Raw genomic sequence first — 25,159 nt, 5'->3', positions numbered from 1 at the left:
ACTATTACAGGCCACGGCTCTGTGCAACACTCTCCACCCCAGGTCCCCGATGTAAAGGGGGAGGACTCCCTCGTAGAGAGACCTCCACTGGGGACCGCTCCCCTCGTCAGGTGGTAACACGGACCGCCAGGGTGTGTCTGGATGGAAGACGAGGGCGAGGAAGTGGAGAGTGTGCAAGAGCAGCCTGTACAGTACGCGCCTCTCCGCGTCACAGAACGGCACGCTGGGCATCTCGGAAAGGCGGGTCATGTTGCATGGGGCCGGCTCTCGGGGAGGGACCCGGGCCATGGGCCCTACGAACAATTCCGACTGAGCGGGGGTAAGCTCGTCGGAATCGCTCCATGCACACGCCTCTCCTCAACACCCACCATCACAGCCACGACACCCCCCTCCCCCTGAGGAGCAGGGCCCTGGTTGAAGGTGACCAAATTCCTGGCCTTCAGGAGGTCACGGTAAAAGCCAGGCAACTCCCGCCTATCCCGCCTAGCGCGTCAACTCATGCCCGCTACTTGGAGCCGTGAGCTCTCCTGAAGGCAGCGCCCCTGGTGGAAAAAATACGTCGCCAGCACGTGCCATATAGGAGGGTAGTCCGAGTAGACATAACTCCGCAGGGTCCTGAGTCGGAGAGCTGCCACCTGGGTACGAATACAGACCAGCGCCTGACCACCCTCCTCCAACGGGAGACTCAGAACCCCAGCAGAGACCCAGTGGTTCCTCTCACCCCAGAAGAAGTTGACCAATCTCCTCTGTAACATGGTTATAAAATAAGAGGACTGGACCATAGTGGCCATCCGGTACCACAGCAGAGAGGCCACCAGCTGGTTTATAACTACAGCCCTGCCCCGGTAAGAGAGCACACCAAGTAGGCCGGACCAACGTCCCAGCTGGGCGATCACCTTCGCCTCCAGCTCCTGCCAGTTCGCCGGCCACCCCCCCTCATCGGGACTCAGGTAGACCCCCAGATAGAGGAGGTGCGTGGTAATCCACGCAAAACCTGCCATCTCCTCCGGCAGGGAGTCCACCTGCCACCCACCCACCAAGAGACCAGAACACTTCCCCCAGTTGATCTTGGCGGAGGAAGCAGCCGAGAAAACCTGCTGGCACTCACGCATCCTCCGCAGGTCAACAGGGTCGGTGAACATCAGAATGACATCATCGGCGTAGGCCGAGAGGACCACCTCCATCCCCGGCCCCGGTAAAGCCAGGCCTGTCAACCGCCTCCGGAGAAGGCACAGGAAAGGCTCAACACAGATGGAGTACAGCTGGCCGGACCTTAACAAGGCATTCTGCAGCAGTGTATAAAAGTCGAACCCAGGCCACAAAGTGTGGTCCAAATCCGAACGCCTGCAGAGTCCCCAGAAGGTAGTCGTGCTCCACCCTGTCGAACACCTTCTCCTGGTCGAGGGAGAGAAAGGCGACTGACAGACCAGCCCCCTGGGTCAGATAGATCAGGTCCCAGATGAACATTGTCCTGGATGGACCGGCCCGGGACTGTGTACGACTGGTCAGGGTGGATCACCTGGGACAGCACGGGACCCAGGCGATTCGCCAATGCCCGGGCAAAAACTTTATAGTCCGTGCTGAGGAGAGAGACCGGGCGCCAGTTCTTCAAAAGGCGGAGATCGCCCTTCTTGGGCAGCAGGACAACAACTGCCCTGCGCCACGAGAAGGGCATCTCCCCAGTCGCCAGGCTCTTTACCAGGATCTTCATATAGTCACCCCCAGGACATCCCAGAAGGCTCTAAGGTACTCCACAGTCAGCCCATCCAGCCCTGGAGACTTGCCCCCCTTGAGCTGGTGCAGGGCACCAGTCATCTCCTCCAGAGTTAGGGGATCATCCAGGTGTTCAGCCAAATCATTGCACACAGCAAGTAAGCCCTCCCACAGGACCTCTTGCGCCTCCCCACTCGATGTGCCTGCCGAGAACAGAGTCTTGTAGAAAGACCCAACCGAGGCACCAATGCTCTCTGGATCTGTGACACAGGAGCCATCATCCGCAAGCAACTCAACAAGCTGCCTGCGGGCTCCTCGCCCCTTCTCCAGAGAAAAGAAAAAGGGGGAGGAGCGGTCCAGATCGTGCAACATCTGGACTCGCGACCTCACACACGCACCCCGGGACCTCCTAAGCTGCAAAATGAATGACTGAAGCACCCACAGGTTGAAGACTGAAGAATTTCCCTGTGGGGATGCTCCTGGTAATTATACGCTTCCTTGAACGTGGCAGTAAGCATCTCACGGATGTTCATGGAGAACAGTGTACCCCTCGTCCAAACCTGATAGCAATTACCATTCCGTGACACCAGCTGAATAAATCTCATTTGTTAGGGGCACAGCTAAAATGAACCCACATTTACAAAGGAAATCAAATTAATCTTGTGTCGCTGCGACAGCACTCCCCTTAACAATCATTAATATTCATTATCCACAGGCAACAATGGATGGACAATGCAGCACATCTGTTATTCATTGCCGTGTGATAAGGTTTCCTCTGGGCTGTACAGTGTTAATGTCTATTAAGGGGCTGTCCCACTGCGGCAACCTAATCCATGAGTTAAGAAGAGTGTCTTCGACCTTTATGCTCGAGGGCACTCGCCTGGAAAACCTCGAGCTGGATCGACTGACCATGTTGAAACTGCGAGCTGGATCGACTGACCGCACGACACACACACACACACACACACACACATCGCAAAGGCGGGGGCCAGGGAAAGCAGGGGAGCGCTGTCTGAAATTCACACCCGCGATGAAGAGGAAGATAAACGGCTGCCAAAGTGTACGGTAGGTCCTTTAGAGAGCGCGGGGGGGGGGGGGGGGGAGAAGAAAAGGGAAGAGAAGGGGAGAGAGGGGAAAAGAGGTGGAAAGAAGGAGAGAGAAGGGAAGAGAGGGGAAAAGAAGCAGAGAAAAGGGAGGGGGGAGAGAAGGAGTATAATAATTACACTTTTAAGAAGTATAATAAAGTTTAGCGTGCATTTTACCTACCGGTCAGTTTTCCCTGGCCCTGAAAACTCCAATGAGCCAATCAAAATGCCCGGTCAGCGAAGGAGATTGCCTATGGCTGTCCTTGACTGCCTGTAACTAAATAGCGACCCCACTCCACTGCACTACGAGTCAAAAAGAACCATGCTGACCAAATTTTACTCATGGAAAATGTTTCAACACGCTGAAAAATTTTCGGTGACTGAGCTGAGACCACAAGTATTCGGGAATTTCCCTCGAGCATGAAGGAGAGTTCCAGTGATCTCATAGGACCTCCTAGGACCATGTATCGACCATGCTGCGAGTTTGAGTCGAGGGCAAACTTGTCTAAACTCGCAGATTAGGTCGTCGCAGTGGGACAGCCCCTTTAGTGGCAGTGTTTAGTTCAGTTTAGTTTAGAGTTACAGCACAGAAACAGGCCCTTCGCTCCACTGAGCCCGCGCCGACCAATGTCCCCGCACACTAGCACTATCCTGCACACACTAGCGACAATTTACAATTTTACGAAGCCAATTAACTTACAAACCTCTACGGCTTTGGAGCGTGGGATGAAAGCAGATCCCGCAGAAAACCAACACAGGTTATGGGAGAATGTGCAAACTCCATACAGACTGCACCCATAGTAAGGTTCGAACTTGGGTCTCTGGAGCTGTAAGGCAGCAACTCTCCTGCTGGAATGGGCGAGTCGGCACATTTCCCAGTGGACATCTTGCTGTGTTTGGGAAACCAACAAGTTTGGAGCAGCCCGAAGAATGTTTCATTGGATATAGCATACCATTGCCTAGTGAGTGATATGAACCCAATGTCTTCCCAAAGCACAGATAAGAATGCTACTGAATAAGCCATAAACCTTGACCAGGTACCTGCTTTAATTCCATGTCCGACAACATCCATTTTCTAATGAGATGAATAACAAAAAGAATATTGTTTTGTTTTCTGAACGCTAAGCTTTTGGAAGGATAGGAGATTTACCAGAATTGTACTGAGGATGAGAGGATTCAGTTATAATAAAGAGATTTTGAATGTGGGATTTTACACTTTACTGTAAAGAGAGATTTAACAGTATTGGAAATTATGAGGGATTTTGATACAGTACAAAAAGGAGAATATATTTCCACTGTAACTCAGTAACTAAAGATAAAAGATTAAGATAATTGGAAAACGAAACAGAGGGGAGATGAGGAGGGTTTTTTTTAATAATGCAGCTAAGATTTGGAATTTATTGGCAGAAATGATCAGGAAAGTGGGATCAATAGTAATTTTCAAAAGCAAATTGTTGAAAATAAAATAAAAGTGCAGGGCTGTGGAGAAAAGGAAAGAATTTAGTACTAATTGGATGTTTAAGAAAGAACTGCAGATGCTGGAAAAACCGATGGTAGATAAATTGCTGGAGAAACTCGGCGGGTGAGGCAGCATCTATGGAGCAAAGGAAAAGATGACGTTTCGGGTCAAGACCCTTCTTCAGGCTGATGTGGGGGTGGTGGGGGTGGGAAGAAGAAAGGAAGAGACGGAGACAGTGGGCTGTGGGAGAGCTGGGAAGGGGAGGGGAAAGAGGGAGTAACCAAGGACTACCTGAAATTGGAGAAGCCAATGTTCATACCGCTGGGGTATAAACTACCCAAGCGAAATATGAGGGCTGCTCCTCCAATTTACGTTGGGACTCACTCTGGCCATGGAGGAGGCCCAGGACAGGAAGGTAAGATTCGGAATGGGAAGGGGAGTTGAAGTGCTGAGGCACCTGGAGATCAGGTTGGTTATTGCGAACTGAGTGAAGGTGTTGTGACTACACATCTTCCCAACCTGCTTCCTGTAAGGACTCTATCCCCTACTCCCAATGTATCCGTCTACGCCACATCTGCATGCAGGATGAGGTGTTCCAAACCAGAGCATTGGAGATGTCCTCATTCTTTACGGAATGGGGGTTCCCCTTTTCGACTATAGATGAGGCTCTCACCAGGGTCTCTTCTTTTTATACTCATAACAAGGACCGAGTCCCCGTTGTCCTCACCTTCCACCCCACCACCTGGGTTTGGTCCTGACTATGGGTGCTGTCTTTATGGAGTTTGTACATTCTCCACGTGACCACGTGGGCTTTCCCCAGGAACTCCAGTTTCCTCCCACACTCCAAAGATGTACAGGTTTGTCGGTTAATTGACTTTTCTGATAGATTGTAAATTGACCCTAGTGTGTAGTATAGTGTTGGTATCCGAGGGTCGCTGGTTTGCAGCGGTTTCTTAAAATTAGAGAAATCCATACACAAACCACTGGCTGGTAAGCTGCCCAAGCAATATATAAAGTACTGTTCCTCCAGTATGTGTGAGGCCTCTCTTGTGACCATTATGAGTTGTCTTTATTCACACTGAGGACTTTGGAGGCTTTTCTGCACTAGTATTAGAGTTATTAATTCATTGTATTTTTTAATATTGTACCTTATTTGTATGTTCTACATTTATGAGCCTGTTAAACTGCTGCTAAGAAGAATGTTGTTGTCTTTTGTTGGAACATATGACAATTAAACACTCTTGACTCTTGACGCTTGAATTGAATGTGTGACCGTCCCGGCTCATGCAACTCAATAATCTCTCAAAGCATTGCCTCTTGGGAACCTCCATGTGGTCATAACTCAGTGTGCAGCTTGTGCTAGTGTAACAGGGATCGCTGGTTGGCACAGACTCAATGGGCTGAAGGGCCTGCTTCGGTGTTACATCTCTAACCTAAACCAAACAGGACTAGTCCAAGACTTTGGGGCCAATTCAGAAGAATTTATTTCTCAACATTAGCATGCCGCTTACATTTTCTCCATTTTCTTTTGTTATAAACTGTTGTAGTCAGGCTGCCAATTGGCCTTGAATTTGAATCGAGTCAAGCTTACTGTCATATAGGGTGTGGGGTGCAGATACAATTAAAATCTTGCCTGCATCAACTTCACAGGCTCATAGACAGACAATACACAGTTATACTTATCCTAGGTAAATTACACATAAAAACTGCATATGGTAAAAGAAGAAGAGTGCAAAGAGAAGGACGTCACAGAGTCATAGAGTCAAACACCAAGGCCTTTCAGCCCAACTTGCCCATGCTGACCAACATGTCCCATCTTCAGCAGTCAGAGTATGGAGCATAGATGTTGGGAGGTCATGTTACAGTTGTATAAGACATTGGTGAGGCCGCATTTAGAGTATTGTGTTCAGTTTTAGTCACCATGTTATCGGAAAGATGTCATGATGGAAAGTGTGCAAAGACGATTTACGAGGATGTTGGCAGGACTCAATAAACATTGGACAATAGACAATAGGTGCAGGAGTAGGCCATTCAGCCCTTCAAGCTAGCACCGTCATTCACTGTGATCATGGCTGATCATCCACATTCAGTAACCCGTTCCTGCCTTTTCAACATATCCCCTGACTCCGCCATCTTTAAGAGCTCTATCTAACTCTAATGCATCCAGGGAATTGGCCTCCATTGCCTTCTGAGGCAGCAAATTCCACACATTCACAACTCTGGGTGAAAAAGTTTTTCCTCATCTCCGTTCTAAATGGCCGACCCTTTATTCTTAAACTGTGGCCCCTCGTTCTGGACTCCCCCAACATCGGGAACATGTTTCCTGCCTCTGGCGTGTCCATTCCCTAAATAATCTTATATGTTTCAATAAGGTACCCTCTCATCCTTCTAAATTCCACAGTATACAAGCCCAGCCGCTCCATTCTATCCACATATGACAGTCCCGCCATCCTGGGAATTAACCTTGTGAACCTACGCAGCATTCCCTCAGTGTCTGAGTTGTAGGGAGATGTTGAGCAGATGAGGACTCTATTCCATGGAGTGCAGGAGGATGAGCGGTCATCTTACAGAGGTGTACAAATTCATGGGATGAATGGATCAGGTAAACACACAGAGTTTCTTGCCCAGAGTTGGGAAATGGAGAACCAGAGGACATAAGTTCAAGCTGAGGGGGAAAAGATATTATACCAACCTGAGGGGTAACTTTTTTACACAAAGGGTGGTGTGTAGGCAACAAGCTGTTGGAGGATGTAGTTGAGACAGGTACTATTACAAAGTTTAAGAAACATTTAGGCAAGTCCATGGATCGGATAGATTTAATGGGATATGGACCAAACGTATGCAGGTGGGATTAGTGTAAATAGGTCATGCTGGCTGGTGGGCAAGTTGAGCCGAAGGCCCAGTTTCCACGCTGTATGACTCTATGACTGTGACTTTCTAATTCGGTCTGAATTTGAACCTTTTTGGATAAAGAGACAAAGTTGGCCTAGATTTTGCAATCGGAGCCAAATTGTGACTGTAGGGCATGCTGTATCTGTACCTCAGCTTGACATCGTGATATCTTAGAAGCACTTGGCCTAAGAAATTTTTCTGACAACTTTTAGCTGCTGTTGCGTGCATGTGTCATCACATCATCCCTTGTCTCCACTCAATTCTTGACATTTCAGGCTGCCTCGGATAAATGTGCGTCTCTATAGAATAGGAATCCTTTGGGTTTTGGCTGGGATGGAGAAGGTGCAGGATAGGGAGGAGTGAGATCAAAATCTTTCAGCAAAAAGGACTGGCATTGATTTGAACCATGCTGTTTCAGATCACGTCACGCATCTCCTCCATTTGAGGTCTCTGTTATATATATTTTTTTTTTGTTTGAAAGACTTCAGAATACTTTGTCACTCCAGTAATAACAGTAGAACATCAACAATATACAATTGATTCTGTGCCTAAGGGTCTGTAATAATGACCTAAATCAGAGATTTTATTAAATAAAGTTGTAGCAGACTATTTTTATTGTACATGTATTATGCCCCAGGAAGAAAAATATACACATTTTAACCAGCAGCAGGAATTACAAGTCATCAGTCGGCTATGGAAAGGCAATGAGGGATATAAGATTGTACAAGGAAATGACGCAGTCTGATGTGTTACCCTCTTGTTTGGGGAAATCAAACATATCTCTCTGCCACTCATTAACTATTTCTAAAAACGTATTTATCCAGTTCCCAATTGAACTTGTCAACGAATATCACACCTAGTAATAATCTGAATCTTCCTCCCTAATGAAGGAAGGATTTCTAGAACAATCTAGGGCGGCACGGTGATGCAGCGGTAGAGTTGCTGTCTCACAGCGCCAGAGATCCATGTTCGATCCTGACTCTGGGTGCTATTTGTGTGGAGTTTGTACATTCTCCATGTGACCGCGTGGGTTTTCTCCGGGTGCTCATTCATAAGCAATCACATTCCAAAGACGTGCAGGTTTGTAGGTTAATTGGCTTCTGTAAATCTTCCTTGGTGTGTAGGATAGAGCTAGTGTACGGGGTGATCGCTGGTCGGTGCAGACTTGGTCGTCTAAAGGGCCTGCTTCCATGCTGTGCCTCTAAAACAAACCTAACACTATTGTAGCTTCAAGATTGATACTTTTAGACATTGAGGAGAGGTAATAAAAAATTGTGAAATCTCCCAGGTGGCATAGTCATGGAGTCGTAGCGTCTTAAAGCACAGAAACATTGATCATCGACCATCGATCATCCGTTCACACTAGCTCTATATTATCCCACTTTCTAACCCACTCCATTAACACTAAAGGCCATTTACACAAAAACAATTAACCGACAAACCCACTCATCTTTGCTTGGTGAACCCGCATTGTCACAGGGAGAACGTCCAAACTCCACAGAGACAGTAGCCAATGTTTCCTGTAGCTGCTCTTTTAAAAAAAAATTGATTCTTTCACATACCTTTGATATTCTTGCATGGGGAAAGATCTACCAGTCTGAAATTCTGTCAGGAGATCCAGGCTCCTGGGGTAGCAGGTGCCGTTTTCGTACAAAGTGTTTCCAAATCTCCCTCCCAGTTTTATGATTGAATCCCCATGTATTCCTGCACAGAAACAGACGCTTGTCTGCCAAGTCTATGCTGACCGTCAAGCACCCATTTTAATTCATGTCATTTTAGTTTAGTTTAGTTTATTGTCACATGTACCAAGGTACAGTGAAAAGCTATTTTGTTGTGTGCTGACCAGTCAGCGGAAAGTCTGGAGTAACTCAGTGGGTCGGGCAACCTCTGAAGAAAAGGAATAGGTGACGTTTTGGGTTGAGAACCTTCTTTAGTTCTCTGTTATCCCACTTTCACATCCATTCTTTACACCCAGGGGCGCTTTACAGAGACTAAATAACCAACAAACCCGCATGTCTTTGGGAAGTGGGAGGAAACCAGAACACACGGAGGAAACTCATATAGAAGCTGCAGCCCCTGTACAAGGATCTGAAGGGGCTGCTCCTCAAGTTTTAGCTGCAATTTAGCCCCATGCTCCTGATCTTAGGTCATCCGGTGCGGAGGGGGAAGGGTCGGGTAGGAGGCGTGTCTCCCTGTCAGTTTGCTCCTGGGCCTGGCCAAGATAGCCATTCGTGTGTCTCGGCAGCGGGCAGTTGAGGGTTCTGCCCAAGTCGACTGCCTGCCCCTTTTTCGGGCCTACGTTCGTGCTCGTGTGTCCATGTTTGTGCTTTTTTTTAAATTCTATTTTATTTTTAATATGTTTTATTATTTATTATTATTTATTTATTTTTATTTTTATTTTTATGATACTGCCTGTAAGGGAAATTCATTTCGTTGTCTCTAACTGAGACAATGACAATAAATTTGAATACAATACAAATTTGAATACAATACAATACAATACAATACAATACAATACAATACAATACAATACATGCGGTGTCCATGGGGACTCTGGAAGCTTTCCGGTAACACTGGTTGTCGCAGGTAGTGGAGCGTATTGTAGGTAAGGTTGACACCATTTTAATCTGATAACTGTTTGTCTGCTGTTTGTAAACTGACAATGGTAGTCTTGATTTTGTTGATGAACTAGTTAACATGTGGTAGCTGTTTATTGCATATGGAGTTGATTATTGTCCTTCGCATAAGTTGGCATGTTCAGTTAGATAGTCAGATAATATTTTGGCTTTGCGCTTGGTTTTCATAGTTGAGCGCTTATCCTGGAGTTACAGCGCACGTACTTTCTGTTTTAATTGCAATTTACTCTGTATTTGTGCGTAATTGAATAAAAGCTGTTTGTTAAAGATAAAGGAGGAATCCCACGCGGTCACAGGGAGAAGGTGTAAACTCCACACAGATAGCTGAGATCAGGATTGAACCCGGGACTCTGGCGTTGAGAAGCAGCAGCTCTACACATTGTGCTACTGCGCTGACCAATTCTAGCTCCATCTATTCTATGGTTCAATCATATTGAACAGTTTGATCAAATGCCTGCTGGTTCCCTCTGCCATGGTATTAAATCCAGGCTCCACCAAGCCCTGTAGAATCTGACATTTAGTTCTATTCATTCTCAACTTGCTGCATTTGAGTTTGCATTGTCTATTCCATAAATTAGTCTGGTGCCTGAAGTAATTATTTCTGACATTATGAGGTCTCTGCAGTTTATAATTACCTTCTTGTTCTACATGACGAAACTTTCTATAAGGAAAATTGATCATGGGATTTATCAAAATTATGTTCATCTCTCAACCAGCTTCATTGCCACCTTGGAAGAAATGCAAGCTTTTATTGTTTGAAGCGTCTGACATTAAGGAAGGTCTGAGCATTTTCCTTTTTGCAGAATATTCTTATTCATTCTGGGGAGTTAGATATTGCTAGGTAGGTCACAACAAAGTGTCATGCAGTTGGACTTCAATGGGCATTTTAGAGGCAGATTGGAAATAGGCCCTTCGGCCCATCGCGTCCACACCAACATTGATTACAAATTCACACTGGTTCTATGCCAGCCCACATTGTCATCCACTCCCTTCACACTAGGGGTAATTTACAGAGGGCCAATTAACCTACAAACCCACATGCCTGAGATGAGGGTGGAAATGGGGTTGAGAGAGAAAGTTTGTTCAGCCATGTTTGAATAGCGGAGTAGACTCAATGGGCTGACTGGCCTATTTCCTCTCCCACATAAGAGATTAGTATACAAACTTAAAGCACACGGCATTGGGGGTTCAGTATTGATGTGGATAGAGAACTGGCTGGCAAACAGGAAGCAAAGAGTAGGAGTAAACGGGTCCTTTTCACAATGGCAGGCAGTGACTAGTAAGGTACCACAAGGCTCAGTGCTGGGACCCCAGCTATTTACAATATATATTAATGATCTGGATGAAGGAATTGAAGGCAATATCTCCAAGTTTGCGGATGACACTAAGCTGGGGGGCAGTGTTAGCTGTGAGGAGGATGCTAGGAGACTGCAGGGTGACTTGGATAGGTTGGGTGAGTGGGCAAATGTTTGGCTGATGCAGTATAATGTGGATAAATGTGAGGTTATCCATTTTGGTGGCAAAAACAGGAAAGCAGACTATTATCTAAATGGTGGCCGACTAGGAAAAGGGGAGATGCAGCGAGACCTGGGTGTCATGGTACACCAGTCATTGAAAGTAGGCATGCAGGTGCAGCAGGCAGTGAAGAAAGCGAATGGTATGTTAGCTTTCATAGCAAAAGGATTTGAGTAAAGGAGCAGGGAGGTTCTACTGCAGTTGTACAGGGTCTTGGTGAGACCACACCTGGAGTATTACGTACAGTTTTGGTCTCCAAATCTGAGGAAGGACATTATTGCCATAGAGGGAGTGCAGAGAAGGTTCACCAGACTGATTCCTGGGATGCCAGGATTGTCTTATGAAGAAAGACTGGATAGACTTGGTTTATACTCTCTAGAATTTAGGAGATTGAGAGGGGATCTTATAGAAACTTATAAAATTCTTAAGGGGTTGGACAGGCTAGATGCAGGAAGATTGCTCCCGATGTTGGGGAAGTCCAGGACAAGGGGTCACAGCTTAAGGATAAGGGGGAAATCCTTTAAAACCGAGATGAGAAGAACTTTTTTCACACAGAGTGGTGAATCTCTGGAACTCTCTGCCACAGAGGGTAGTCGAGGCCAGTTCATTGGCTATATTTAAGAGGGAGTTAGATGTGGCCCTTGTGGCTAAGGGGATCAGAGGGTATGGAGAGAAGGCAGGTACGGGATACTGAGTTGGATGATCAGCCATGATCATATTGAATGGCGGTGCAGGCTCGAAGGGCCGAATGGCCTACTCCTGCACCTAATTTCTATGTTTCTATGTTTCTATGTTATGAACTTATGAAGCTCGAGTACCCGGAGGAATCCCACGCAGTCACAGGGAGAACGTGCAAACTCGACACAGATAGCACCCGAGGTCAGGATCAAACTCAGGTCTCAGGTGCTGTGAGGCAGCAGCTCTGCCAGCTGTTCAGATTGGGATTGATCTGAAGCCACATTTGGCCCAATATAAATAAGGAAGGCAGATTTCACTTTCCTAAAGGAATTAGTGAAGCAGATGTATTTTGTAACAAATTGGTTGTACAATTACGGTTACAAAATTTTTATTTACAAATTTATTAAATCAAGTAACTTTGAATCCATGGCCACAGATTACAATAGACAATAGGTGCAGGAGTAGGCCATTCGGCCCTTCGAGCCAACACCGCCATTCAATGTGATAACGAGACTAAGTTGTTGAATTACTTGCACAGTGACCTTTCATGTTGCTTTGGCAACCCTCTTTCACCTGCCTCTACACCATCTCCCATTCTCCAAAATGCTAACTTAAAATTTCCATTAACTGTAACTCCTTCAATAGCATCATTGCTCCTGTACATTGTTTGTTTCTGAGCTTCCCCCCAGTCTAGTTTCAGTAAAAACACTGAATCAGGCACTTGAAACAACTCAATTTTATTTTAACAAAAACGCATTACAGTTCAACTACTGTACTTTTCCCACCGCAGGTTCGATCCTTGTATCTGCCTGTTTAAGTCCTGTAGGCCTCGCTTAGACAGAGACACATAGTTCCAAGCGCTCTCCCAGAAGATCAACCCTGGACCTCGTGGTAGCGGACTTTTATATTTCCCGGGACCTCGAGGGGCCGAACCACATGGAGGTGGTCTCTTAATAACCCAATTACAGATATCGATTAACCCCATACATAACAGACATTTCCCTAACCTAATAATACAGCAGCTCAATACATTGTATTCAAACCGGACTTCATAAGGAAGCCAACTTAGAAACATTTACCCTGATCTGCAGGAAACCCAGACAAGGCTCAATACCTCTTCAAATCAACATTCGGCAAATTAAACACTGCAACATCATTTACAATTATTTACAAGGTGCATGTCTGGTTTGCAGCCATCCAATCCATTCTATGCATTTTGCACCTAATTGATAGGGTCTGCAGATGTTCTTATTCTTTGCTTGCAAATTGTATCTAAGCTTGAGACACACTGGCACCACTCAGCAGCTTGTCCCTACTCTGCAGAGAGCAATTCCAAATTGTCCAAATCTCTCGCAGCCCTGAAGCTTTTACCCATTTTGAAGTCCTAGCCTCTCCAATTTAGCCAGGATTAACACTCCCAGACTAGCAACCTCCTCCAAACCCATTGTCTTCAAGGGCAGCACAGTTACGCACTCATTAATGCTGCTGCCTCCAAACCCCATGATCTGAGTTCGATCCTGACCTCAATTGCTGTTTTTGCTGAGTTTGCATGTTTTCCCTGCCAAAGCGTGGGTTTCCTTGGGTTTCTCTGGGTTTCCTCTCACATTCCAGAGGCATGAAGATAGGAAGGTCACTTTTGGCCTCAATAAGTTGTTCCGGGTGTGTAGGTGAGTGATAGAATCTACTCTCCTGACCTGTGCTGGGTCAGCTCTTTGAATGGAACCCATTACCCTGCACAGACCCTCATCCTGGAAGATTTCCCCCACAGTCAACACCGCCCCTCACTCATACACATCGGCCTACACCTCCCAGTCATAAACAGTCCAAGAAAGATGCGCTGGAATTTCCGCAAAGCCAACTGGAAGAAATACAGTGAAACTCTAGACCAGAGTGTTGTTACCATCCCACTCCACACCATCACTGTAGATGAAGCATACAACCGTTTCTGCAGCGCCATCTATAAAGCTGCCCACAAAACAATTCCAAGAGGCTACCGTCCCCTCTACGTCCCATGCCTGGATGGAGAAAGCGCTGCCCTCCTACAAACCTACAAAACATCAGGGGACCCTGAGATAGCAGAACATCTAATTGAATCACTATCTTCAGCTCGGCAAAGGAAATGGGAGGAGACAGTAACAGAGCTAAACTTCACCCACTCTAGCAGAAAATGCTGGAGCCTCATCCGCCGCCTAGGAGCTGCACAGAAACCCCCTACCCAAAGCCGACCTTCTGTCACACCCAACCAGGTTGCATCCCACCTACTGAATATTGCAAAAGCACCCCAAGACAAGTCCACCAGAAGAGCTGTCGCAACAGAGCTAAGGACGCTTCGACGAACACCTGGAAAGGAAAGAAACCCTGAGCCCTTCGAGGTGGCTGAACTGGAGAAGGTCCTGCAGGGCCTGAAATGTGGAAAGGCAGCAGGTTATGATAACATCTCTCCAGAGTTCATGAAACACCTGGGCCCCCGAGCTCTAACCTGGCTGACCCAACTCTACACTAGGGCCACACAGACTAACTCCATCCCAAAGATATGGCGGACAGCAAAAGTCATTGCTATACCAAAACCTGGCAAAGACGAAAAACTACCAGCAAGCTACCGCCCAATCTCTCTACTCTGCGTCCCACTCAAAATCTTAGAACGCCTTATACTACAACGTATATCTCCAGGAGTAGAAGAGATTCTCAGTGTGGATCAGGCAGGTTTCCGCAAGGACCGCAGCACAGGAGAACAAGTTCTGGCCCTAACCACCTGCATTGAAAACGGCTTCGAGAACAAACTGAAGACCGGGGCAGTGTTCCTTGATCTCACCGCAGCCTATGACACCGTGTGGCACAAAGGCCTCCACCTAAAACTCACCATAGCACTCCCTGCCTGGGCATCAGAAACCATCAAATCTCTGCTCTCCAACCGCAGGTTCAGAGTTCACCTTGGACAGAACAAGAGTGCATGGAGAATGCAGAAGAATGGGCTCCCGCAAGGGTCAGTTTTAGCCCCAACCTTGTTCAACCTTTACACAAATGACCTACCCACCACCAAATCCCGCAAATTCATCTATGCAGATGACATCCGTTTGGCCTTCCAAGCACCAGATTTTGGAACATTGGAACAGGTGCTCAATGAAGACCTTGCTAAACTGGACGAGTACTGCAAAACCTGGCGCCTAAAACCAAGCCCAGCAAAAACGGTCTCCAGTGTGTTCCACCTCCATAATGCAGAAGCCACAAGAGAACCAAACATCTATCTGAGCAGGACCAAACTGAAGTATGCCCCCACTCCAACCTACCTCGGAGTGACCCTTGACAGGACCCTATCCTTCAAGGAACATCTTAAAAGAACAGCAGCTAAGGTGAAGTCCAGAAACAATCTCCTCAGTAAGCTTGCTGGCTCAAAGTGGGGGGCAGCAGACCCCACACTGCGCATTTCAGCACTAGCCCTTGCATTTTCTTCAGCCGAATATTGTGCCCCTGTTTGGTCCAGGTCATCCCACACACACCATGTGGACACCCAATTGAACTCAACAATGAGGATCATCACAGAAACAATCCGCTCAACACCACTCCCCTGGCTCCCTGTCCTATCCAACATAGCCCCTCCACACATCCGGCGAGTAGTCCTCACTCAAAGGATGCTCCAAAAGACCAAAAACTCCCCTCATCTGCCAATTCACATGGACATCTTCAACCCACCCACTGCTCGACTTCCATCTAGACGACCAATTTGGAAGAACCCACCACCAGCTGATTTCACCATCCAATCAGCTTGGAAAAGGGAATGGGAGTCCAAGGACGTCCCAAATAAACATCTGGTGTCAGACCCCACCCTACCGGTCCCTGGCACCAATCTCCCAAGGAAGCAGTGGACGACGCTGAATAGATTCAGGACTGGACATGGCCCCTGCTTGGCCAGCCTTCTCAAATGGGGCAGCAGTCCAACCCCATGGTGTGCTTGTGGAGAGCAGCAAACAATGCAACACCTCATTGAAGCATGCCCTCAACAAAGACTCAAAGGAGGACTTGTCACCCTTCATACAGCAGATCAAGAGGCAACTGCTTGGCTAAAGGACTTTGCATTCGCTAAATAAATAAATAGAATCTAGGGGACACACTGGGGACAATGTACAATCTTACCAAAGTCAATTAACCTACAAACCTGTGCCTTTGGAGTGTGGGAGGGAACTGGAGTACCTGGAGAAAACCCACATGATCACAGTGAGAATGTACTACGAATTATGTCTTGGTTGCACTTGGTACTTTGAGCTATTTTTGCAATAACACTGTATTTTATTCCTTTAATGTAATGATTTTTTTTGTTTATTATGTGATCTATGAGCTCAGACCTGCTATGGCACGGCAAGTAAGAATTACATTGTTACAATTTTGGTACATGTGACAATTAAACACTCTTGTCTGTTGACTCCTCACTCTTTTGTATCCACTGCACCAAGAGACCCACCTCCTGATGACCCGCCATCTGCAAAATACATGTCAGGAATGTGGTCAACTAACCGCCCCTTGCCTGGATAAATACAAGGCCAATGAGCAGCACAGTGGTACACCGGTAGAGTGGCTGCCTTACAGTGCCAGACACCTCAGTTCAATCCTGACTATGGGTGTTGTCTATATGGAGTTTATACATTCTGTGACCATGTGGGTTTTCACTGCATGGTCTGGTTTCCTCTCACACTCCTATGATGTATAGGTTTGTAGTTTGATTGGCTTTGGTTAAATTGTAACTTGTCCCTGGTGTGCAGGATAGTGATAGAGTACGGGGGTCGCTGGTCGGCGTGGACTCGGTGGGTCAAAGAGCCTGTTTATCTCTAAAGTCTAAATTCTGAGGTCTAAAGTCTAAAGGTCTCAAGAACATTCCTGCATTGGTCTCCCCCCTCTCCACCTCAACTCACATCCAACTCTCTCTGGATGACGACAGGAGATCATAACTGGCTTCTTGAAATGTATAACTAAGCTGAAAAAAAATGCGAGGAGGAATGGGGATGAATGAGTTCCAAATCCAACAAGGAATTTCAATTTATTATTCATTAGATCACATTAGCAATCCTGAGGACCATGAAATGAAACACTTTATCTTTTCTTCAAAATGTTTCAAGATCCTTTCTGTTTGACAGTTCCACTTCTTTACAGATGGAACTGACAGACTGAAAGTGTCTGAAATAATTTCCCCCAGATCCTCCCCTGCCTCTTGCATAAATCTCGTCATTGGATGGATGACGACTTTGCTGTTTGCAAACTGTTGGCACCTGGGCTGGGATTTTTTATCAGTCGGCTACCCGATCTTGCTGAGTTGTACAGCTTCCATGAGAAATAAGATGGTGCTTTTGAAAGGACATTTGCTTATCTGGTTGCGGGTGAAGTTAATCAGGTTCTCGACACTAGAATTATTAGCATGATGCAGTCTGCTCTTCCACAAATGGATGTGAGATTGGACTCCATCAATCAATGATTTAGGATCAAGATCTTTTTTTAAACTAGCCATGGATCCAACGTTGGCAAGGAGAAGCCCAAGAAGGCTGCAAACACCATCTGTACTCCCATTTGCTTCTGCGTCATGATTAGTGAGAGCATTTTATCGGGATGCATCACAACATGGTTTGGAACAGCTATGTCCAAGACCGCAAGAAATTGTGGACGCAGCCCAGACAATCACAGAAACCAACCTCCCTTCCATTGACTCCATTAACACCTCTCACTGGCTCGACAAGGCCTCCAGCATAATCAACAATTAGTCATACCCTGGCCACTCCCTCTTCTCCCCTCTGCCATCAGGCAAAAGGTATATAAGTCTGAAAACACACACCTCCAGATTCAGGGACAGTTTCTTCCCAGCTGTTACCAGGCAACTGGACCATCCAACCAACTACTCGAGAGGCAGGTTGGGCAGAAGACCCTGTTTGCACACTTTATGACTATAACTCTATGACTCTAATAATATGTAAACGTGTTCAAACATTAAAGATCACAATATCCACATGCACATTAAGCTAAATGCCAATCTATGTTACTTCAGCACAGGCAGACACCATGTGCACTAAAGGTTCAAATAGAGTACCAATTGCAGGAACTGAAATGGAAAGTATCTTGTCCAAATATGTACAGAGGGAATGTGGTATATCTTTGCCGCCCAAAGCAAAAATATACTAAAGTTTGACTTTGCTGGGATTATAATATAGCCATCAAACATAAGCGGGGCACAGTGGTGCAACGGTAGAGTTACTGCCTCACAGCGCCAAAGATCCAGGTTCAATCTGACTATATGTGCTATCTATACGAGTTTGTTCGGTCTCCCCATGACTGCATTGGTTTTCTCCGGGTGATCCGGTTTCTTCCAACCCACCAAAGTCGTGCAGGATGGTAGGTTAATTTGCTTTGGTTAAAAAAAATAGTAAATTGTCCCTAGTGTGTATGATAGTGCTTGTGTACAGGTTGATCACTGATTGGCCCAGACACGGTGGGCCGAAGGACCTGGTTCCGTGCTGTAAGTCTAAAGTAAAATAACCTTGAATGATCAACTCTTGCATGTCAGGACTTTATGATGTAACTGAGCGGGTCAGGCAGCATCTCTGGAAAACATGAATATGTGACATTTTGGGTCAGGACCATTCTTAAGACTGATTGTAGGGGGGAAGAAGAATGGTGAAAATGCAGAATGTCAGGACAAAACATGGGAGGTAAGAGATCGATATGGGCGAGGGGTGTTTTGATAGGCAGATGGTTGGCTATGTGATAAATGGAGGGATATGGATCATGTCCAGGCAGATAAGATTACTTTATCTTGGCATCATATTTGGCACAGACCTGTGCTATATTGTTCTGTGTACTATATTCAAATCATTTCTATTGAATTTTCCCTTTTGCCCCACAGTCCCTGAATCAAAATAGCACCAAAATCACAATGTCAATCCTTTAGACTTCTAGGCTTTAGGCTATAGAGATACTGTACAGCGCAGAAACAGGCCCTTTTGCCAATCGAATACATGCCGACCAGCAATCCCCATACACCAGCACTATCCTTCACACTAGGGACAATTGTACTAAAGCCAATTGACCTTCAAACATGCACATCTTTGAGATGTAGGAGGAAACGGGAGCACCCGATGGACTGGATAGCATGCTGAACAAAGTTCTTCACTATATCTCATCACACGTGTCAATGGCAAATCAATAAGAAACTGATATCAATAGCAAACATTGTGCAAGTAAGCAGCTCAGACCTGTATAAGTTATTTTTTGTTTAGGATAAAGTGACTGAGACCTCGCATACTTGTGAAGGATGGATAGCAATATTCTGCAGGCCAAACAATGTTGTTGAAATTGAGGGCGAGGGTTAAAGTATGTCTAATCAAAATGAAACTCTGCAAGGGTGCAAGGAAACCATCTTACTAATAGAGATGGATTTAGATAGCAGCGCCACTTTAAAGGATCTTCTGGCATGAGGCAGGACAGAAGGCATTTCATTTGATGAGGCGATAAAGAGATTGCAGAATTAATCCTGCATCTTTGGAGATGGTTGGAAGATTCAAAATTGAAACCATAAACCGAGGATAAGGACAGGCCATTAATGACTCTCTTGCTGCATTGAGGAAAATGCCTTGGGCAGTACAATGGTACATCAGTGGAGTTGCTGCCTTCCAGTCTTATGACTCAATGACTCCATAAGTTCATGCCACCAGCAAAGATCATGCTGAATCAACAAACATATTCCGACAAGACACTGAAACCTGCAGAACTGTAAAGGGCGGCACAGTGACACAGTGGTTGAGTTGCTGCCTCATAGTGCGAGTGACCTGGGTTCGATCCTTTTTACGGTTGCTGTCTGTAGGATACATTTATACATTTGCCCTGTGACCGCGTGGATTTTCACCGGGTGCTCTAGTTTCCTCCCGCATTCCAAATATGTGCAGGTTTGTAGGTTCATTGGTAAATTGTTCCTTATGTGTAGGATAGTGCTAGTGTATGGGGTAATCGCTGGTCGGCACAGACTCAGATGGCCAAAGGACCTGTTTCCACGCAGTATCTCTAAAGTCTAAAGTCAGTCAAAACATACCATGCATCAGCATAGACATTGTAGGCTGAAGGGCCTGTTCCTGTGCTGTACTGTTCTGTGTTCGATCTTCTATATTTGTACATCAAGGAAGTACAAGAGAGAAACAGAAACTGATAGCAGAAAAAATGTCTCAGCTAAAAAGATAAACACATTATTTTGTTTTTCGGCAAAGTGACGTGAATCACTGGTGGAGAGAGTCACTGGCTTTAAGTTCCTGGGAATAAACATCTCCCAGGACCTTAAATGGCAAATGAACACCGTCACTCTCGTGAAGAAGTCACATCAGCGGCTGTATTTCCTGAGGTCTCTGCGGAGAGCAAACGTCTCACAGCCGCTGCTGTTGTCCTTCTACCGATGCGCCGTGGAGAGTATCCTCTCCTATGGAATCCTGGTGTGGTTTGCTAGCTGTACTGTGGCTGAGAGGAGGGCGTTGCAGGGAATTATAAAAACTGCGCAGAACATTACAAACGCCCAACTGCCCTCCTTGGATGACATATAGGGCCCGATGCTTGCGCCGGGCCACAAATATCAAGCAGGACACATCCCACCCTGCCAACCACCTTTTTACTCTGCTACCCTCTGGGAGGCGATTCAGGACTCTGAAGGCTCGCACCGGTAGACTAAAGAATAGTTTCTACCCATGTGCGATAAAAGAGCTAAATTCCAACAGAGAATGCTGGGGAAGCAAAATGTAATTCTAAGAAATGCCGCCAAATTCTTTTAAATTCTTTTAAATTCTTTTAAAACACCTATTTATTTTTTACTAATAAGTCTACATATGTGTCAATGGTTGTCGTGTTTGTATTGTTTTTAACCGGAGGAGATGTAATGGAATTTCGTTGCACAGTATTGTGCAATGGCAATAAACGTATTCATTCATTCATTCATCTGTGGCATTAATTGCCACAGGTGGCTGTGGAGGCCAAGTCAATGGATATTTTTAAGGTGGAGATTGATATATTCTTAATTAGTAAGGGTATTAGGGTTTATGGGGGGAGAGCAGGAGAATGGGATTGAATGGGAAAGATAGATCTGCTAGGATTGAATGGTGGAGTATACTTGATGGGTCAAATGGCCTGATTCTTAATCTCTATAATTATAAACCTCTGATCTTGAATGTGGATGTATTTATTTGTGTATTTGTCCGTCTGTGATTCAGTGTGTGAGAGTTAGTGTGTGTGTGTGTGTGGGGGGGTTAATGTGTGTGTGTGTGTGGGGGGGGGGGGGGTGGTTATTGTGTATGACGCCACAGGTCACCCCCCCCCCCCCATACAACCGTGCGTTGAAGGAACAGGACCCAACAGGTCCCCCTTGGTCTAGTAACTTATAAAGTCATGAAGTTATAAACTCAACTTATAAAGCTCATAGACTTCTGAACTAATGAGCTTGCATATGTATGTTAATTGTGTATACTGGCACCTTTATGTCTACAAAGTAAAACATTGCTGAGAACTGTTTGTCAATGTGTACTATTAATAAGATGGAAGTGAACACAAACAGTGTGTGGGAGAGGTTCATAGAGACAGCAGAGACGGGGAAGTGAGCAGGTTGTGAAGAGTGGCCACCAGTTGGCCTCACTGACTGATAGAGGCCAGTGCTCCCACCTCTGCTCATCCCCCCCCTAGCCCCCAATCGTTGTTGCTCGGTGTGAAGGTGCGGAGACAAGGCACATGTCAATGTTACAAAATAAAAACTGCATTTATGTACCACCTTTTCCCCCTGGAAAACATTGTAATGTCAGCAAGACATAAGGGGTAGTGATCGACTTCAGGAAGCGATGCAGCATCGAAGTAGAGATGGTTGAATGCTTCAAGTTCCTACGAGTAAATATCACCAGCAACTTTTCCTGGATCACCCATATCATAGCAATGGCCAAGAAAGCACACCGACGCCTCTACTTTCTTGGAAGGCTTAGGAAGTCTGGCATGTCCCCAACAACTCTCAGCAACTTCTACAGATGCGCCGTATAAAGCATTTTATTGGGATGCAAGACAGAATTGTTTGTGAACAGCTCTATCCAAGGCTGCAAGAAATTACAGAGAATTGTGGAGGCAGCCCAGTCCATTGACTCCTTTCATTTACTCCATCTATAGTTCATGCTGCCTTGGCAAGACCACCAGCATAATTAAGGACAAGTATCGCCCTGGTCATTTCCTCTTCTCCCACTTCCACCAGGCAAGAGGGACAGAAGTATGAAAATGCACACCTCCAGAATCAAGGACAGTTTTTTGCCCATCTGTTATCAGGCAACTGAACTATCCTATCAACAACTAGTAAGTGGTCCTGAGCTGCCATCTACCTCCCTGGAGACCATCAGACTATCTTTAATCAGACTTTTCTGGAGTTTATCTTGCACTAAACGTTATTCCCTTTATCAAGTATCTGTACACTGTGGAAGGCCCGGTTGTAATCATGTATAGTCTGGTTAGCATACAGCAAAAGCTTTTAATTGTACCTCTGTACACGTGACAATAAACTAAATGAAAATAAACTAAACTAAACTAAAGAAATCCATAGATATCAAATGAGACAATTACTGCAACCAGTTCAAAGACAGTGTATCACTCTCTAAGATCCCGGAGGAATGCTAGCGAGTTAAACTAACAAAGTGCATTATTAAATAAAATAATTTATTGAAAGGAATATTACTTTTCTTTTCTTACAGGCTATAAAGAAGGCAGCCTCGCAACAGGTATAAATATATAGGTTGCAGTATCTACACTACATGCTGCTATTCTTAAAGGGGTATATGCCAGTATTACAACAGCCACATGGAATATAAAAGCTCAGTAAGCAAATGGGAAAGGGTATTAAACGATGGCGCAGCAGTAGAGTTGCTGTCTTACAGCGCCAGAGACCCGGTATGATCCTGACTACCGGTGCTGTCTGTACGGAGTTTGCACGTTCTCCCCATGTCTTGCCTGGGTTTTCCCCAGGATCTCCGGTTTCCTCCCACACTCCAAAGACGTACAGGTTTGCAGGCAAATTGGCTTTGTAACATTTTTAATTGTCCCTAGCGTGTGTAGGACAGTGTTAGCCTTTGGGGATCGCTGGTCGGCGTGGATTTGGTGGGCCAAAGCTTGTTTCTGTGACGTATCTCTGAACTAAACTAAAAAACGGTGAGCAACTGGGTGATCCAACAGAAAGGAGTATTGCCATGCATGAGGCAACAACCTGTGGTGTGTCACCTTGCCTTGCACCTACTAATTGTTTTACGGACTGTACAAACTAATTTAAATTGACTTTCTCGGCCCAGCTTTGAGGATACCCTTGAGACCCAACCAACCATCATTATTCTGCTGTTAGAGTTTCTTGCGTAGCGAGAGAAGACAAAAATCAATGCAGATCACAGATTATTCATACTGAAGTATCTGCAGGTATCGAAAACCAATAAAAGTGCGTGGATTATATCTTATTTAATATTACGGCTTTTAGTTTATTTTTAAATCGACCTAAGTCCTCAAAGCTGTCCTGCTGACAATCAACGTAATGCTGTTGTACACAGAACATACAATGTGCTGACCAAGGCCTGAAGAAGCCTCCACGCTCCCTCAGCTTAGGATGGTGAATTTTTCCAGTTAGATGCATCCTTCAGCCCTCCCCTCCCCTCCACACCCGAGGCTGGTGTAACCTCCTGAAGGAGGTAGGAAAAACCCTAGGACTAATCACTGAGCAAAGTAAACTAAAGAAAAACTCCTCCCTGACCCCGTCAGGTTATGGAAAGTAGTTCAACAAATCTACGAGCGAGACAACTAGAGAGCTAAGGGGTGATCTTACAGATGGGCGGCACGGCACGGCAACACAGCGGTAGAGTTGCTGCCTTACAGCGCCGCACGCTTGGGTTCAATCCTGACTACAGGTGCTGCCTGTATGGAATTTGCACATCCTCCTTGTAATCATGTGGATATTTCTCTGGGTGCTCCAGATTCCTCCCACATGAACAGGTTTGTGTGTTAATTGGCTTTGGTAAGTTGTAAAATTGTACATGCTTCATGCAAGTTAGTGTACGGTGTGATCGCTGGTCAGTATGGTCTTGGAGGGCTGAAGGGCCTGTTTCCGCACTGGACAGTATCTCTGAAGTTTAATGTCTGAAATCCAATTTTGGATCCAAAGATAGACATGAAGTGCTGGAGTAACTCAACGAGTCAGGCAGCATCTCTGAAGTAAAAGGATGGGTGACGTTACGGGTCTGAACCCTTCTTAAGATTGAAAGTAAAGGGGAGGGAACTAGAGGTAGGAAAAGACCAGAACAAATCAGGGCCGGCAACAGATGACCGAGCAAGGGTAGAGCCCATAATGGCACATTGTTGGCTGTGGAAGAGGTGATAACGAAGCGATACAAAGATGTCCAGGTTAAAATATGGTCGTAGAGCCGGAGAGCTGGAGAAATCACGGAGGGGCAGCAGTGTGAGAGGGTTTTGCAGACTCCCATCAGAGAGGAGGAGAACTTCTTCAAAGTAGTAATAACTTGAGGAGATTTTGCAATGGAGCAGACAAAATATGTTGGAAGGAACTGCAGATGCTGGTCCAATTTCTCCTGGAGTGTTCCGACCAGTCTCTCTTGTGGGACGTTGTCAACGCCCTTCCTGAAATCCTTGCAAACCACATCTACTGTACGATTCTGTACACCACATCAACACACTTTGAAACATCATCAAATAATTGCAGACAAGATCTGCCCTTTGCAAAATTAACTCCAGCTAGTCCCTGAATTTCCAAGTCCTTATCATTTTAAGATGAGAGGGGAAAAGTTTAAAGATGATGAGTAGGGCAAATACTTTTACACACAGAGGGTGGCGAGTGCCTGGAACACGCTGCCAGGGATGGTGGTGGAGGCAGATATGGTTGTGGCATTTAAGAGGCTTTTTGAATAGGCATATCGTTATGGAGGACTATGGATTATGTGCAGGCAGATGAGAGTTGGTCTTAGCATTATGTTTGGCACAGACATTGTGGGCTGAAGGGACCGTTTTTCTGCTGTTCTGTTCTATGTTCTACAAAATCCGTTAAAATACTTTCCTACGAATACCAATGGTCCCAGGTAAATGCTGCAAAAACTCCCAGGTATAATTCTGCAATCCTACTAAATTGAAATGCTAAATTGTAGTATGTTAATGTA

Source organism: Amblyraja radiata, chromosome 17 (genome assembly GCF_010909765.2).
Source record: "Amblyraja radiata isolate CabotCenter1 chromosome 17, sAmbRad1.1.pri, whole genome shotgun sequence".
Lineage (NCBI taxonomy): Eukaryota > Metazoa > Chordata > Chondrichthyes > Rajiformes > Rajidae > Amblyraja > Amblyraja radiata.
This window is presented reverse-complemented; position numbering follows the sequence as displayed.